The sequence below is a fragment of the Xiphophorus couchianus genome, chromosome 22, assembly GCF_001444195.1.
Source record: "Xiphophorus couchianus chromosome 22, X_couchianus-1.0, whole genome shotgun sequence".
In the NCBI taxonomy this organism is placed as follows: domain Eukaryota; kingdom Metazoa; phylum Chordata; class Actinopteri; order Cyprinodontiformes; family Poeciliidae; genus Xiphophorus; species Xiphophorus couchianus.
In genome coordinates, this window is record NC_040249.1 from 14,267,310 (window position 1) to 14,286,690 (window position 19,381).

Genomic DNA, 19,381 nt, shown 5'->3' on the forward strand with positions numbered 1-19,381 from the left:
CTGTCAGTCTGTCTTGCTGGAGTTGTCATAATCTTATGCAGTGCTGCTGACCACCAAGTGTGTCACAGCAGTCTCAGCCTCCATGAGGTTTCTACAGCGAGTGACAGTGTCAGATAAAATATTCTTTCTCCTCTGCCGGTGTCTGATACCTCAGTGTTGGGCAGTGAGATGAGTTAAAACAGACAGCATTGTCTTTCTCCCTCAGGCCCTTTTCATACGTGCGCTCCAGATAAAAAAAACAACGCAAGGAAGGCTCACTGCAAGAAAAACTCTGCCCCTTGATCAGGTCACAAAGGGAGATATGAATAACTGCATGGTGATAAGTAATGACACCCTGAATATGGAACACCAATATCGATAGACGGGAGGAGTGATAAACTGAATGAAATTGCATGTATTGTCATTAGAGCTCAGAGGGGATTTAGAGAACGTCATTTATATGAGATGAGATTAACTATTGTGTTTCAATGAGCAAATCAGAATGCTGCACCTGATTTCTAAGAGGAAGAAAAAAAAATCTAATTATCTATTTTAATATGTCCTAACGATGTGTCATTGGTTTACTGTTAGAGGGATATTTATTATAAGAAGTGACTCAAGATCAAACTGCAATAAAGTTGTCTAAATTTTAATTTAACTTATTTAAGACTGCTTTCAAGATATTTTATTTAATATGAAATGTCTCATTGGCGAAGATAAAAATTTAGAGCTTTATTTCCTCAGATTAACACTGTACTTTAACGTTTCCTTTTTAAGGAATAGTAACTTTACTCATTTTGTTCAGTGTTACAACCCTTGTTTTAGCCTTGTTTTTGCCACTATCTGCAGGCTTCTGGTTTCAATGAAAAAGCTCCAAAATCCTACTGTGTGGATTGCCAAACCCCAAAGGGACATGTTGAGGAGTTCTGCACATCATTACCACCCACAAAAAGAAACACATGCTACCACTGAATATCACCAACATCAGCTGAAAGCTTTTCACAGTCCATTTTCTAAACTTCTCTTTTTGATGTTAATGAATCAGAACTATCTCTGAAAAAAACAAAATAAAGCAAAATAAACTGTCATTAACACAATTACAAAAGAAAAGAGCATAACATTCTTAAGGTTGCAGGCCATTTGTTTTCCTCCACCGCTTCATTTTGTTTCTGTTTCTTTCTTTCATACTAATGTACTGACAATATGTTTCACAGCAACCATCCATCTATTCGCACCCACCTTGGGGAGAGTTTCCATTGACTTTCACGGTCAGTGTTTAAAGTAATTTTTTATTGTCTATAAGTAGATGGCAGAAAACTACTACAGGCAAATGTGGTTATCTGACTTAAACAAATAGCATCTACCAAACTAAGTCCCCTAGGTTTTTTGGTTTCCTGAGTGGTCAATAAATGGCCCAAACAGTGATAAGAATTGCATTCAAAAAATGGATATTCACAAAAGCAATTCTTATTATACAGAAAAAAATATACAGAGAAACATTGAAATCGGATGATTATTGGCTTTATTTGCTCTACTTAGAGACAGAAAAGTGCTACCATCTCAAAATCTGAAATATTGCTGCCAATATTTGAATTTTCCTCCTTTTGTCTAGTTATAGAGAGACACATTAACCCAACAGCCATGTTTTTGGACTGTGTGAGGAAGAAAGAGTACCCAGAAAGAACCCATGCATGCACACCCCGAATAGTTTCTTACACTCAGCTGTGAATTAGTTTTACCTGCCTTTATTTTGAAGTGAAATACTTTGAGTGCTGTTAAAACCACAATTATTTTTGCATAATGAATGCAATTTAGATCCAGAATTCAATTTAGACCCTGAAGGACATTATTCTATCTTAGAGTTTACTGAATTCGTCTATTTGAATCACATTCACTGAAATCTCATACTGTAAATCTCCAGCATCATTATAATTGCCTTCCATCTAAATAAATAACAAGCACTTGAATACATGAAGCATGGATATTTAAGTACCTTAAGACTGTTAAAAACTAAGGATTAAACTGAGGGCTACAAACAAACGTAGACTATTTGTAATAGGGGTCAGAGGTCAGAAAAAGGTTTATGCAACATGGGGTGAATAAATTTCTGCAGAAAGTGCCCTACTACTTGTATCCATAGATGGCAGTTTAACCTTCCAATTGCCATGCCAGTCACATGGGTGCACAGAGAGGAACAGATCAAGAGAATGTTGTATATTCTCAGTTGGCTGATAACTAAGAGAGACACAAGGAGGATTCAACAAATTATCACATCAAACTGGCGGGCTGTGTGTCAGTCGCTGTCTGTTACATGAGATAAAATAAGATGCAACAGCTATAATACCACTTCAAAGGGAAAAAAATGATCAAAAACATTATTCAGCATATTTTTTCATAACTTAAAGTCTCTTTGTAGCAAAAAGGGATTAGCTTGACTTCTTAAATGTGAATACTTTTTTAGTTAAGGCAATTGTATGAACAGAGTTACTCACTGAGAAACAAAAGCTAAGTATTAAATACATGAATATAACAAAGTAATATAAAGAAATAAATAAACCTTTGCAGAGCTACGGGTACTATTACACTGCCATGTACAAATACAATGCATTAAATGAATCCAAAACTGACCCATTTCTAAAAAATATTTTGCTTACTTACCACCTGTTGAAAAACATTGCAAAAGTACAAGCTATTGTGTTTTCATTTTTCTTTAGAAGAAGCAAAAGATTTGCTCATTAAGCAATTAGTGCACTGCACAGAGACAGTGATGAAGATAGGGCCAAGTGAGTGAGATGCAGATGATAGTTACAGCACAATGGCACTTATGCAAAATTGGGACACACAGGTGTAAGTTGAGGTAAACATCGCTGAGATAAATAGTGCAATCCTCCTTGCATATGGTAATTTCTCATTATCGTCAGCTTCATTCAGAACTTCTTACAATCTGACAGCTGCAGCGTCTGGAGTCTGGTGGTGTTTCCAGTGGAAAATACTGCACTGTGCTATGTTTTCCTGCTATGGGACTAAGGGTGAGTTCTCAGAGGTTTGCACCTTTTATCCAACACTGCCTGTTGGAAAAAGTAGAATATAATGTCAAATTAAAACTTTCAAAATGTGAAGCTTTTCACATTTTGAAAATGTGAAAAGCTTTTCAAAATGTGAAGCTTTTCTGTTGTAACCATTTCAAACATCATTCACAATTGCTGTGCCATTTTTAAAAAAAGGTATTATAGTGAAGTTGCTAAAACTGCAAAATATATGTCTTTGAAATAATTGCAACCAACTAAAGAACACAAATGAACTTCCAGTACTGAGTTTTGATAATTGTTCTTAGAGAACCATTTGCCATCATCATGAAAAAAAAAATCTCATGTAGAAATAAATATAAATATGTTATGGATCTCATCTTACTCAAGAAAGTCTCAATCCAAATAACAGACACTTTTTAAAGTAGTTGGCACAGAGCCCTATCTTCTGTTCTACATCCCACTTCACAGCTGATAGTTGGTCATTGATAATATACTGCACAACAGTAAAGCAGAAAAGATCAAATGTCATCGTTAGATGTGACAGACCACCTGCTTCTGAGCATATTAACTAATGAAAACCTTTTCCAAGATGTGCAACGAACGATCACAAAAAGGATCCTCACTTTATAATGCAAAGCATATTCACTCTGACTCCTTGCAGGTAAGCTTCAAAGCTGCAGCAGTCAGTTTAATTTTCTGTGTGCTATTAGCAGCAGGATGTCACTGAGATGACGCAGAGCCTCTGATGTCATTGCAGAGCCACTGAAGGACTGATTAGCAAAACACCAGCATGCTGCTGGCCGCAGCGCACTGCTGGACTCATCACTCGTGCTCCCAGGGTAGCTCTGTGGATTCCCGCTAATTAGTAATAACACTGATGAGCCTCCACGCCTTGAAACCTCCAAAAACAGAGACAGACATTGATTTTCTTGCTTCAAATGGAGCAACGCTCGAAGCTGACAGCAAAACCTGCTTCTATTTCAGCAAAGTGCATAACTAGCTACGATTAACATGTCTGCTCTCCCAGAATCCCTTTGTTTTGGTCTTTGTTCTCTATCACCCCAAGGAATATTGCAAAGTGCTCTGAATGCAGGATGTTTCATGTACATAATACCTCAAATAATGTTTAACCATGGGTTAAATTAGCCCAGAGCCAACAGCAGCAGCGTAACTTCACCTCTGTTGCCTGCTCTCTTTTTTCTTTGAGGCAGTACCTTTATCAGTCACTAGCCCCAGTAGTATGTTGTAGAGAGTTTCCCATTTATGCAGTGCTCTGAAGGAGAACCACAGTAAGGTAAAGCTGTGTGCTGTTGTTTGTTTATAGCACTTGTACTGGCATAGTACAATTTACTATTTGCTATACAAAGCCAAAGGAGGCCCACTAAGGGGAAAAAACAACATGGTCATGGATATCAAGATTAAGGTTATGCATCGCACCTGCACACCAGAGAATTATTACATGTAGAGTGGATAGGTCAATGCATGAATTAAAAGTTTTCCTGCATTACTACTCAAGTTACTTTCTTTATTTATCTGCCTAAACATCTTCAACGTGGATAATTCCAGTAAAATCTTTACTGTAATGCTCTGTATTGAGTGCGCTATGACAGTGACGAGACAGGTCTGAGCAGCGGTGTGCACACTCACACTGACTGCATTTAGTAACACCTAATATCAAGAATAAAATAATAACTTACATCGGCTTTCATAGAGCTAAAAGCCAACACAGAATAAAGTGTTGTCATTATTATCATCACACCATTTCAAAAATCCTTACACTGGCTCCTTGTAGCTCAGAGAATAGACTTTAAAATAGTTCTGTTAGTTTATGAATCACTGAGCGGTTTAGTGCCAAAATATATTAAAGATCTGCTGTTATTCTATCAACCTTTCAGACCTCAGAAGTCTTCTGGTTCTGGTCTGCTCTGCCTCCCCAGAAATAGAGCAAAACATGTAGAAGCAGCATTCGACTTCTATGCACCTCAAATATGGAACAAACATCCATAAAACTGTAGCATTCTTTTAAATCAAGACTAAATACCCACCTCTTTAGAGTTGTATTTGAACCATAATAAGTGGAACATCGCACAACATATTTGATGCATATTGATGATTTTTTTAATAATGGCAAAATGCAAGTCTGTTACTGGTTTTCGCAATTGTTGACTGTGTGATGTGTTTTGATGTTTTTATGTTTTCATGACGTAAAGCAATTTGATCTGCCTTGTTGCTGAAATGGGCTATACAAATAGATTTGATTGATTGATTGATTGTCTATCTTGTGCTTCTCTTTTGCCAACTTTCAGGACAGTGATGTGACATTTACAAACAATCCAGTTCTGAGCAGCTTTTTAACCTGAACAATGGACTAGAGTTCTCTGTAAGAATCTTTCTTTGACTTTTTTAACCACTTTGCTTGCTTATAATACTCTGAGCATTGTCTTAGCCCATGCACACCATTTCATTAGAAAATTATTTTCTGACGGCTGCAGCCTCCATCAGCAGGATTATGCAATGTGCTACAAAGCAAAAATGAAGCACAGTATGAAATTTGAAGTGTTGACTTGGTCTCCAAATTAAACTGAATGTTGGATTTGCTTCAGCTACAAGTTTCTATCTCAACTGGTCTAAGCTGTTTTGGTACCTTAAAAATATTAGGAATACAGTTTTAATGTTATGTCTGATTATATGTAAACATTATTGCAACAATTGATGTGCTGTTAAAAAAAAAAAAGTAGAAATAGATTAGGGGTGTTATTTTGTGCAAATCTGTTAAATGGGTCTACAAACCTAACATGAACAAAAGTTTTCAGAATGAATTCTTTCTGACATCCTAAACATCCACTAATGCTGAGCTCCATTAGCATCCCACACTGCTTGAGACAAAGTGTCTGACTATCGATTGCCTGAAGCGGTGTGGAGGAGGACGCCTCACTCAGAAACTCCCTGTTGATTCACATCAAGTCTCTACAGGGGTTATGGGCCATTGGTAAGTTTAGACTATAATGCACCTCCTGAGTCTTTACCTCCTTGAGCAGGTAAGCCTTAAAGTGTGACAATTTAAAGGCCTTTTAATCAGTTTTAGTTGGTTAGAGTCAACCCTGAACTGCCTCCGCATGCATAACAACTGGTTGAGGCCTGGAGCCAAAAGAACCCAGTTAAACAACAGCTTACTGTAGCATTACACTCATCCGCGTCTGTCTGCGTTCATTCTGAAAACGCTGGGCCCGGGATTTACTATACGGTAATCTGACATCTAGAGTACACACATGTCCATCTCCCGTATTCAACAGTGCAAACTGCGTCTCGGCTGCTTAAAGTTAATTACACTGGTAAGTTTGCTCTGCATGCTCACCATCAAGCTGCAACTGTGTTCCGCCCGGAGACGGCGACTTGTAACGTCGTTTGGGAGGACAGTTTTCTTACTGGCTGAGGATATGTGTCTCTCCGTGGGGGAGGCGGCTCAATCTGCGTCCGTGCACGCGGAAACCTGTTGCTTAGCAAAATGTGATCAGACGCCGAGGTGCTGGGAGCGCGCACCGTCTGTACAGCGTGGCTGGGCGGGGCCGTAGCCTGCCTGATTGGTATTTAATCTGGGTTTAACCAAAGATTAATTGTGTAAACCGCTGAACCTATTACAGTAAGTGAGGAAGTACACACCCACACGCACGCACGTGGAAGAATAGTATAATGATAAGATAATTTATATTGCTATTTTCATTCTATGTTTTTCATTTAGCTTTACCAATTTTGATATTTTTTTCTTCAAAATCGCTAAATTTTCGCAATTTCCCATTCAAATGCTCAGAAGAGCAGGTGTTGAGGCAGCAGGAAGCTGAGCCTCACCTGGGATTGTGCAACTTTGGGTAACTGCACTGGCTGCCATTCTATGAGAGCATGCTCCTCCTGTCTGTACTTCGCCAATAAAATGACTAAAAAACATTTAATATATAACTGATTTTCCATAATTTAGCTTATCTACATAATGTACAGTGCTTTTTGTCACAAACTGTGTGTGTAACGTGTTTCGTGTGCTGAGGAGCAATCATAATAACTATACTTTCCAAAAAAACTGATATTTCGTTTAAGGTTTACCACAATTCATCTAGGGAAACAAGAAAATATGAGTTGGTCTGTCACCTAAATTCCAATTAATGTACATTGGGGCTTGTAGCTCATATGAGATAAATAAGAAAAAGTTCAAGAGATATCTTTTTTTTTTTCTATTACATCACATTAAACTGGGCTTATACTAACCTGGTTTCTTAAAAGGCTTCTTTTGTACATTATTTTTGTAACAAACCTTCTAAAGTACAATTTTGACCAGGATGGAGGTAATATAGTCAAACTTCAGTTTGTTCATGAGGACAATCAAACAGAATGCACAAATATCGCCAATCATTAGAGCAGAATGTTTTGTTGTTTTTTTTCTAACTATACAGTTGTGATACATTCACTGACCAAAGTCTGGATTTTTTTAATAGCTTTGGTATCACTGGGTTCATTCTGCTCTTATGAATGTTGTTGGTGCCAGTAAATTTATCAGTCTTCCCATGCAGGCAATCCACAGAGACTCCACACTGTCTTGTGTAGTAAATGTTACAGTTCACTTCGTTTTTACCTCCTCCTCCTTCTGAATTCACACACGCACACCAAACAAGGAGAGGATGTGTTCGGCACTATATTTATGTTATTTCTAATGTTTATTTGCTCAGGGAAATATTTTGACAGCATGTTTACAATGTATTTTGCAATGACCTACATCCCTGTTCACTGTACAGGTATACTCACACCAGGGAGCTGTACAGCAATCAGTCTTCTGTTGGTGGTTGATGAAAAGCAGTATAAAGCAAGGGGTTAAGTGCCTTGCTCCAGGGCATTTCAGTGGTGTGCTACGGAGGGAGAAAAAAAAAGTGTTGGCCATTAACATACCCAGGTCTGACTTCTCTATAGCCTCACACTGTCCTTTCATAAGCAGGCTGCTGGACCAGAAAATTTACAAGTTTTTCTATAAAGTCACTTAGAAAGGCATCTTCCATCTTTGTTTGGAGGGAAGCCATGACATTAGATGTGGAGATGGAGATAAACAGCATCAAAAATGGTTGAAAAAAAAAAGTTTCATATGGGTATTTTTAATGTGGCTATAATTACAATCAAGATTCTCCTTAGTGACCCCATGTGCCAAAAGCTAACTATGACCCACTTTTAAGCTCCTGTAGGTGAGACGTGAAGTAAGATGTTTTCATAAAGGTCTCTGACAGCTTTCTTTTTTTCATTCCTTCCTCACTGTAGCGTTTGCAAAAAAAAAAAATATATATATATATGTTTTTAAAAAAACACACACAAAAAACAAAAAATTCAGGAACAGCAGTGGTTGGTGCTCCTTTCCCTTGCGGGACCCCACAAGCACTCGCCCTATACAGTACCTCAGCAAATTATCTTGTCAGAAGACCGTTTCAAATAATTTCTGCAGAATTTGTAGGATGGCTGTTCTTATCAAAATACATCAGAATGAAGCACCTGCCTGACCTTAAGGGCTGACATATTCTATCTCATATGCTCATCTCGGAGAAAAGGCGTTTAAGTTCTTGACTTTGGTTTCCTCCCCCACTGTGACTAGATTAACGAGCTGCCCTTTTGCGTACAGCATTGGCCATATTTCCTCCAGCTTAAGGTAGCTTCATTATACGCCGAAATATTGACCTTCAGTGGTTTTTATGAGAATGTATCACTGAGAAAAGCCAGCATTTATCTATATAGCTTGGCAAACTACACTCATCACTCCATATCTCCAGGTGTTGTACATCCTGGCTTGGATGTATAGTCATAAATTTTAAGAGTGCCCTCATGGGATATAATTATTTTTATTTCAATTAATTGTTAGTGTATATTTATATATATTACAAAAATAAACACTTAGAAAACTTGAGATCATGAAGACATAATTGTGAAAAAAGTGATTGAATCATCTATTTAGCTATTGTCTCTTAAAATTGTATTGCGTGGTAAAGTTGAGCTACATGAAATTCAATTTTTACAACTCAGTAAAGCTATGTGATTGACAACTAATAGACAACTGACAATAAACCTATTAGGTTATCAAACTTAATGTAAAGAATAAATGTTTTACATTGAGTGATCTCTATGATGTGGAGCCCCCTAGGGGACATGGAGGATTTTCTTTTTCCTTTTGTGTTACCTTGCAATAAGTGCAATAATGTACTGATCAGTTCATGTGGCATAACTGAATACTCTAAGCCTTTCTTACGATGGCCATCATACTTTCCGCTATTATATAAGGTTTTCGTAAGATTTTTCCATGTATCTTAATATCTCGTTGTGAAATATCAGAAGTTTTCTATACTTTTCTTTAGGATGGAAATGCACCACAGACCTATGGTATAAACGGAAATTTTGTGTAAGTAGGAAAGAAAGGAAAAAATATATAGAAACTATTTGGGCTATTTCTGAGTTATTATTGCAGGGTAATCATTTGACAGTTTTTATTGTGTCTCTTTTGTGTTGGTAATCTGAATGGCTTAAAGAGACGTTTTCATGTGCAGTTCCATCTCAACCGTACACATAAACATGCAGCGAATAAATTGATTTTCAATCAGTTTTTTGCACCAAAGAGTTGATAATAAACATGTTTCACTGAGGCTCTTTAAATGTGTATATATTTGAAATGTTAAATTGACATTTGTGACTCTATACAAAATAGACCAGCAAATATTTCAGTAAGCATATTGCGAGGGACCGCAAAAGGAAATGTTTTCCCCATATCCCCTAGAGGACTCTGTACTATAAAACTAAAATGATAGGACTTGTGAATATTTCTCAAACATCCCCACTTGAATTTAAATTAAGTAAAGCTGATCACCAATAAACGAAATAAATACATGCATTTGTTAATGAGGCAATATCTACTCATTGCTAATGAACTAAAATAAATTAAATAAATAAAAAAAACTACATAAATACAAAATTTCCAGTTCTAATATCCATTCTAATCTTATCATTGAAGCAGGAAAATTTAGTAACTAAGAAACAAACAATTAAAACATGAATATTAGAGTAAGATTTTAAAATTTACCGGGAGTTGTTGGGTTATGAGAAGAAAAATGCTCGATTGTAATACATAACTTTAATTTAAGGTGCAAGAGGAATTCAAGTTGAATTCGGATCTTCGGATCACCATGGAGACCCACCAAATTTACCAGAACCAGACAGCCACAAAGAAAAATATAAAGTAACTTATTTCAGGTCTGAATCAGGTTGTTTCATCTTTTGAGCTGTGCGATTTTTAAAAGTTGTAGATGACTTGTCAGAAGTCAAACATCACAGCCCATCAAATAATTATACAGCAATTTTTGTCGGTGAAAATAGGAAAAAAGGTGGATAATAAAAAAGAATACAGATGCGCCTGGCTGTGGAGTAAAGGACAAGAATCACATGTTGGTTCCAACAGCAGCATAAAAACTCCATGATGTCCCAGAAAATGCCACACAGTTCAGAGAAAATCGCAGAATCAGCAGGCATTGCATCTGTCAGACTGAATGACAACAGACTAGCGTTTTCAGATCCAATTGATTTTCTTCCACCACAGAATATTTGGGTTAAGACTCCCAAAACTATTTCAGTGTGAGTTTGGCTTTCAAGAATCAGTGGTCACTGTAAAAAATGCAGTTCCAACACCCCTACTCAACTTGGCTGAAAGCTCAATCTTGGCACAACATCTTTGTGTCACTCAGGCAGATGGTCCTGTTCCTTCTGGCACAGGCAGTGGGGGTCTGTGTGGACCAAGCTTTGGAACATGATGGAACCTTATGGTAATAGAAATGGGGAAATCTCCTAAAAGACTTGTTGGTTTAAACTGACACAAGTCTGTACAGCAAGTGGGTACAGACAGAGAATTTCGCACCAAGTTTACTGACAAACAAAACACAGCACAGCAGAGATGAGCGAACAAGGAATCAACTTCTTCCCATGTGAAAGCTTGCTGGAACAGTTGTGTCTTATGACTATCAATCTCAGTGTAAAATAAGACTTCAGTTCTGAGGTGGACCAAACCAGACTTAGTGAGAAATGTTTGACTGATTCACACAAAAATTCATGTACATCAATGGCTTTCACATAATTCCAAAATAACAAAATAAGATGATAAATCGTAATGGAGCTTTTGTTTTTTTCTTGCTCAGTATAATTACAAAGAGACTATCTGGTATTCAGAGAAACAGCTGCAAGGTGGTTATAAATTTGCTTTAACTAAAAGAGCTCAAAAAGGAAGTGACCTATTAAAAGACAGTCATTTTGGTAAAGGACTACATTCAGTGTGCAAGTAATTGTTATAATGATTGTATTTGTTTGTGTTTGTGATGTTTGTGTTTTGATTATTTCCTTGTTGTTCATTTATATTGGATAGGTCAATATATATTAAGTGAATTTCTCTTTGTTCATTATTGTTAGTAAATTATTGCCATGTTAATTCCTTTGTTTGTCACAAGTCTCTTTTGTTTTGTTCTTTGTGCATTTGAATGTGTATCTCTTAACCCTGTATGTCTTTTCCCTTTTGTTTATAGTTCCTTTTGAGTGAACTCCCTTTGTGTTATTATCCTCCCTCCCTCAATTTCCTGCTTTCCTTCTGCCACAGCTGTTCCATATCTCCTCTGATTAGTACATCTGCTTTCTTTGTCATTTTCCACTCCTGCCTGAGTGTTTAAGCTCCTTGTTTTTCATTATTCATTGCTGGATTCCTCCATTTCTCTGCCTCTGTTCTATTACCTGTTCTATTTCTCTCGTAAGTTTCTATTTTGCTCTCTTTGACGGGCCCATCTTTATGCATGGGTCCTATCATATTTCAAACTTGACAGTGCTTTGGGACAGTTGTTATCAAGAGGTAACTTCTACTATTAAAATAAGTGCAATATGGACTCAGGAACTAGGAAGATAGTTTAATGTTTTCATTTGACATTCATCATTACATGACTATAAGAGCACGCTTTTATCTACTTGGTGAGGTTTGTCAAACTTAACTCAGACTTTGCCAAAATAAACAATATTTACTAAATTAAAGTAAAAAACAAACCTGATTTGGACCACTTTATTGAACTTTAAATCACCTTACTGTAGGTGAGAAAGTCTTTGGGCTTCCTGCTTTTGACTATAGTTTGTGCTGACTTAACAATTTGTTAATCAAGCTTACATTTCTGCACACACATTCAGCTGCATGAAGCCCACTGAGAAATACTTGGCCCTTGCTTGAACACAGATATAATTAGTTGCAAGTTCTCTGTTCGTATATTATGAATTCAGGTATACATTGTATATTCAACTAACAGACTGTTAGATGAATGTAAATTGGCAACAACGCACAATTCAACAACAACAAAAAAAGAAACACATGACATTCAAAGTTTCACATGTCTGTTAAATGAAATGATTCACTTTTATTTTTTTTTATTCCAGTTAAATAGAATGTTCTCACTTAATAACTTTAATAAAATATGTGAATGTAAAACAAAACAATAAATAAATAAATAAATAAATAAAGTGTCAGCAGATGACATTTTAAGAACCCACAGTCAAGAATGTGAAATATGAAAATAGAGACAGGGACGTAAAAAATAATTAATGTAGACAGACAGTGCTAAAATGTCACATGAAGAAATACATGAATTACTGATTCATAGGCCAAATGCCATGTTCTGACCAAATTGCTTCAAAACCCTAAATATTTAAGGCAATAAGAAATTAAACTTGTACTTCATAAATTTTCTTGAGAGTTCCAGGAATTAATCAGCATTTACTTGTGACAGTCAGTTTTGCCTCAGAGTTATGTGACATTTCTTGCCCGTGCAGGCCACACAGATCCAAAGGTAAATGCTGTTGCATATTCACATTTACACAAAATGCAATAAATCACCTTGCACCTCTGGAACTACATTCCTTGACTTACAAAGAATGTAGTTCCATTATAACATGGGAGCGGGTGGGGTGGAGGTGAGGGAATTGGAGAGGGTGGAGGGCGGAGTCAGTTTGTGTAATGAGTAATTCCTGCAAATAAAAGGAATGAATCTATGTTTACAAGGTCAAGAAAATCAAAGCAGACACAAAGCAAATACATGTAATTGTAAATACCACATGGAGGACCAGTGATGCATGAAACGTAAGCGCACACCTTGAAACATGAGATTGCAAATGGAAAGTGTAGATTTCCCTTTTTTTTGTTTGTTTGTTTCTGTTTTTTTGTGCAAACTGAATACATGTACTTTGTGTATCCCTGGCCTTGGTACATGTATTATTCCCACATCATTTTAAAAATAATAAACCTTTGTACAATTGGAAAACATGAACTATGCTCTCTGCTGTTTTGACTGATTACCCTGGACCCAGCTGATAGAGTATTGAGAGAACTGGAAACAAGGACACCAGCATTTTTTTGCACCACCTCCGGGATTTAATTATTAAACATGAAGCACTGCAGATTATTATCCATGTCACCTTGCCTTAAGCAATGATATTCTGTTTTAACGGTACTGTCAAATACCTGCTGTGTCACATATTAATGTATTACACGTTTTGTAAAAAAAAAAAAAAATCTAGATATTTTTGAGGCATGGGAGAGACTTGGCAAAAATATTTTTCTCCAATAAGTCAGGGCTCTAATGGTTAATATTTCTTGGACTACAGTTTAAATCACCTAAAAATACTAATAAAATGTTTGTTTTTTAACATGGCAATAAGTTTTATATTAAACACTAAATTGTGTTGATATGATTTATTTGAGAGCAAACCAAGCTCAAACTCAAAGTAAAGATTGAAGGACTTTATTTTCTGCACTTTTAGAAAGGAAATTGTCCAGTTCCATAAAATCTTACATTTAAGTTTGAAACAATTTCAAAACTTTACATTTTTCTATGTTTAAACACCAAATCAAATACATTTAATAGTATTCTCAATCTCAAAATATATATATACAGTATATACACTGTATATATATAATAAAAAAATTAGAAAAACAGATTAAAGCCTATACCTTGGGCCAACTCTGATCACATCTATGTTGCTTGAGTTTTTTTGAATTGTAGATAACCATGAAATCACCACCAGGATTGTGACATTCCCTTACAGGAAACCCAAGGTTTATATAAATACACAACCTGCCTGTTATGAGTTGAGTATGAAACCAGTAATGTGACTCTAAAGAAGCTTTAAGGCTAAAAACCATTTCTAAAATAATAAAAAAAAGATTTATCTTGAACTCCACAAACAGTTCTGTAAATGATGTTGCACACTTCAATGCTGTGACCATAAAGTCAGCTGAACCACCTTTGCAAAATAAATAAATAACTAAACTTGATTTCGCAAACTTTATACAACAGGCTTGCTGAAGGATTTAATGATACCTTAAGGAAAGCAATAGAGTCAGGGTCATGATATTACAAATATCAAACTTTGTAGCATCTTTAGAAAGCCATATAAAATCCTTAAAGCCTGTATAACATAAATCATCTCAGAAGTAAGAGACGCTAAACTCATCGAGCTTTACTCTCTTATGAAAGTCTCAGTCCATGGTAAGAAAAGCAATGAAGTGAAACCGTGACGACTTATCTGTGCTTGAGTACTTTCTGGTTGCATCCTCTAAGTCTCCCCCTTGAATTAATCTAAATCATCACTTGGCTTCATATTTCGTGGCACTCTCAGGAAATGCATTGTACCCTTGTTTCCTTAACATGACGTCTAATGACACCAGACCATCACAGAGAAGGTAGTATAGTGGTGATGCCACGATGAAATCCTAATTTCTCACCTTTTTTTCTGTACAAACATTTATCAGCTGCTTATTTCCCAAACTAATCAAAAATTTATATTTTGGTTTTATTTTTTTCCTCTCTTTAGGTTGCATAATAATTAATGTGTATATATTTAAGGAAACCCTTGTCCCATTTTAAAATTGTAAAGCAAACAGAAACAAGAAACATGCCATCGGAAACCCTTAACACTAGAACAGCTTTACAAAAATGATGAAAGATGCAAAGTATTCATCCATGTTGTTTTTACTGTTATTTTGGGACGTATTTTTTCCCCTGTTAGCTGTATTGTTTTTTTTATGCAAACAGAGCAATAATTTGAGCCAAATGATGCACAGAGTGGATCAATTATTCATCCATAAAGCCAGACATACATAGACATTGCCCAAACTCTTTATGTTATTCAGAGCACCAACTCACTCTTGCACACCAAATCTGTAGTGTGATATTACAGCACATATTGGAAATTCCTTTAAGGTTGCTTAAAATTAGAACAGGGAACCCAAAGTTGACATGTGCAGCTAAACAGATTCTAAAAATCTCTTCTTATGCCATAGGTCAGCTCTGATCACTATATGAATCCAGATGTACAGAGCTTATCTTTGTGCCAAAGTGCTGCTGACTTAGATCACAAATATGGGAATAATGCAGAACTATTTACCAGATGCCTATAATTTGCAGTTTTATAAAAAACATTAAAAATACAGCACAAAGCCCTTCACAGACCCGCTTCAACTCCCAAATAAAGTGCTTTCACCACACATCATTTCCTTTAGTGAGACATCATGCAGTGTATACAGCACTTCAACATTTCACATTTTAGCCTTCTTTGCATGAGAGCTTGATTATTTCTTAGAAATTGTAGAAAAAGTTTTTAAAGCAAAAATTAAAAATACATTGTTTCAAATAAACAGCAAACAAAAACTTGCTTTATGTATTTGAGCTGAAGAGATGAATATTGTTTATTTTATTGTTCATTTTAAAATTGTAGACATCAACTTGGATCTTCTCATCAACCTATTTTAATTAAGGTTCACTCACAAATCATGTCACATGATAAATCTGTAGTGATTAGATGTTTTCTTTCCAAATAAAGAATTCTAAACTTTGCAAGCTATACACAGAAGACGGGGAGAAATGATGCAGCACATTCTCCTTTTGACCTAGTTATCAGTCAACTTGGGTTCCCTCCAACAGAATCATTACATCTGTGGTGTGATCCAAACAAAATGCCATGACTGTCTATTACCCTCAGGTGTCTTCAAGCCACTTCTGACTTTGTTCAGTCTCCCTGTAATTCCCTTGATATATTATGGGATGGTAATTGGATGGGGAGTTGCCATGACTCACAGAGGCCAGAACATGAATCAAGTTGGACAGAGCATATCTTTGTACTGAATGACACCTGAGAGGTCATAGCTCTTAGAGTCCATGACCACGGATTTATTTTTGACAGGCACTGACGGTGTTTTGTTACTTGTTTTGGTGTTATGGTGTTTTCTTGATAAGATGATGTGTTTATATTGTAATACAACAAATAATTAGAATGTTAAATAATAGCATATTTAGGGATTGTTACATTTGATTAATAGTATGACAGGTGTTTTGGCTTTACCCCCACCCTCCTGCCACAAAAAAGAAAATAAATGTATTATCTGAAAGGAGCTCAGATTCTTAATTTTATTGATAAGTAGGGTAATTAATCAACACTCATTTTCTGCACAGGGACAGTTGGTGTCATGTCTGAGAATTCACAACTCAAATATTGTGTATTCCAAAAATGACAAAAGACATCCATTTTTCTTGAAAAAGATTAGATAAGAAAAATTGAAACACATTTATCAGTGAATATGAAACACGGCTTATCAATTTGGAGAAGCGGTAGCATGAGTAAACCACACTAAGTTGTGCAGTGGCCATAATCAAATTGCTTTTCAGGCTTGTAATCAGGTTTGTAGTAAAAGCACCAAACCTGAATTACAAAATCTTCGCTTTTGCACTTAATTTTTTCCCCCACAATTTTTAAGGAGAATTTAGAGCATTTTTATATTTTTGTCAGGAACCAGAGGAGCCCTGTGGGGGGTTCTCTGGGAGTATGGGGTACCGTGCCCTTTGATACAGGCTGTCAGGCCCTGTATGACCGGTGTCAGAGTCTGGTCCGCATTGCCGGCAGTAAGTCGGGCTCGTTTCCGGTGAGAGTTGGACTCCGCCAGGGCTGCCCTTTGTCACCGATTCTGTTCATCACTTTCATGGACAGAATTTCTAGGCGCAGCCAAGGTGTTGAGGGGATCCGATTTGGTGGCCTTAGGATCTCATCTCTGCTTTTCGCAGACGATGTGGTCCTTTTGGCTTCATCAGATCGTGATCTGCAGCTCTCGCTGGATCGGTTCGCAGCCGAGTGTGAAGCAGCCGGGATGGGGATCAGTGCCTCCAAATCCGAGGCCATGGTCTTGAGCCGGAAAAGGGTAGAGTGCCTTCTCCGGGTCAGGGGGGGTGTCCTGCCCCAAGTGGAGGAGTTTAAGTATCTCGGGATCTTGTTCACGAATGGGGGAAGAGGGGAGCGGGAGGTCGACAGGCGGATTGGTGCAGCGTCTGCCGTTAAGCGGGCGTTGTACCGGTCCGTCGTGGTGAAGAAAGAGCTGAGCCAAAAGGCGAAGCTCTCGATTTACCGGTCGATCTACGTTCCCACCCTCATCTATGGTCATGAGCTTTGGGTCATGACCGAAAGAACGAGATCGCGGATACAAGCGGCCGAAATGGGTTTTCTCCGTAGGGTGGCTGGGCTCTCCCTTAGAGATAGGGTGAGAAGCTCAGTCATCCGGGAGGGACTCAGAGTAGAGCCGCTGCTCCTTCACATCGAGAGGAGCCAGTTGAGGTGGCTCGGGCATCTGGTCAGGATGCCTCCTGGACGCCTCCCTGGTGAGGTGTTCCGGGCACGTCCCACCGGGAGGAGGCCCCTGGGAAGACCCAGGACACGCTGGAGGGACTATGTCTCTCGGCTGGCCTGGGAATGCCTCGGGATTCCCCCGGAAGAGCTGGAAGAAGTGGCTGGGGAGAGGGAAGTCTGGGCCTCCCTTCTGAAGCTGCTACCCCCGCGACCCGACCTCGGATAAGCGGAAGAAGATGGATGGATGGATGGATGGATGGATGGAGGAACCAGACTTTCTCATATTTAACACTAAAATAATTACACCTTAGAGCTGAGAATCAGTGTAATCAAAAATTATTTTATTTCTAATTACACTATTTAATAATTGTTTAATCAAACAAAGGAAACTCGTAAAACAAAGATCAGCTTCCCCTACAGGCTAAAAGAAGGAGCTGAAAGCATTTGGTTTAGAATTTATGGATCTCTTAGAAATCTAGGAAAAGCGTAGGGCCTTCAGGCCTGTTTTTGAGCCATAATATTTAATTAAACTATTTTAATTAGGGATGTATTCAGGCGATGACACATGGAAAGTGTTCCTTTCTTTGGTTAGATGGTCTTTTTACACTCATGGATGTGACCTGGACTTTTGCAGGTCACATTCGGTCCTCTGTCTCTCTGAGCTGTAGGGATAGTCGGCTTTATGGTCAAACAACAGTTCTGTCTTCTACATATAACTATGAAACACTGAGCCTAGCTTTGTAAACCAATAATCACGCATGGTTAAAAATGAAATAGACTAAAATAGATTAGTTTGCAGAATTACTTGGGTTGTGGTGATAATTTCCACAGGGGCTTTAATTTGAAATTGGGCTGCATTGTCCTATCCAACCTTCACTCATTCTACCAGGTGCTTGCAAACCTCTTTAGAGGTTCCTTACTCAGCAGGCTGGTTGCCTATATGTAATATCTTGTTTCTTTACAGTGTGCAGCAGGTTATTTGTTGTTTTCCCTGGTGGTTTATACAATATGCTCTTCAAATTCAGTTGAATATAAGCAGTAAAATGATTGCTTTTGATGTTAAATATACACAAATAAATGGTATGACTGAAGTATGAAAAGTTATGCATTTTCTTGGTATGCTGATGTCACTATTAAGCATTGCTAACTTTATAAAATAATCAATTAAATTATTAGATTTTATTTAATTTTCCCTTCTTTTCTTTTCTTTTTTTCTCTTGACCTTGGGTAGGCTTAGAGGTGTTCTGCTTGGCAGATTTCAGTTTTTCAGTTTTCAATAAAACACCCAAGGGAAATATTAAAGTATGCATTTTCTCTCTAGGAATGTCATATGTTTTCTGCTATGTTAAGTTTTTTTTTTTTTTTTTTTTTACCCCAACATAGTGTTATTCCCTCAAGGCATGCATCATCAAGTCAGTCTTCCAAATGAAATTAGCTCTGTGTGTCTCTGCTCGCTGTGATCCTACATACAATGACTATATCTGTAATGAGTTTTCAATTACATGTCTTTGAGATGCTTAGCAATCATTTAAAAGCTGTTGTAATAGGGATAAAAAAATTACCATTTAAAATTTAAAATGAAATTATTTTTGCCCTATACAGCCTTTGCACCTGTTTTCACAGGGAGAAATGTTCTGCAAATGTTTTTCTCAGAGGAAGGAATTTTCAATGCACAG

General features: G+C 37.2%; 1 protein-coding gene across 2 annotated transcripts in view; it reads right to left on the reverse strand.

The window, feature by feature from the left end:
* The window catches only part of eys (eyes shut homolog), a 180,253-nt gene extending 173,752 nt beyond the window's left edge, over window positions 1-6,501 (reverse strand). Inside the window, exon 1 of one of the 2 annotated variants that reach the window (XM_028007727.1) lies at window positions 6,364-6,501. The gene's annotated coding sequence lies outside the window, so the exon portion shown is untranslated. The remainder of the gene's footprint in view (window positions 1-6,363) is intronic. The other variant, XM_028007726.1, reaches the window with a different exon arrangement.
* Window positions 6,502-19,381: the final 12,880 nt, after the last annotated feature.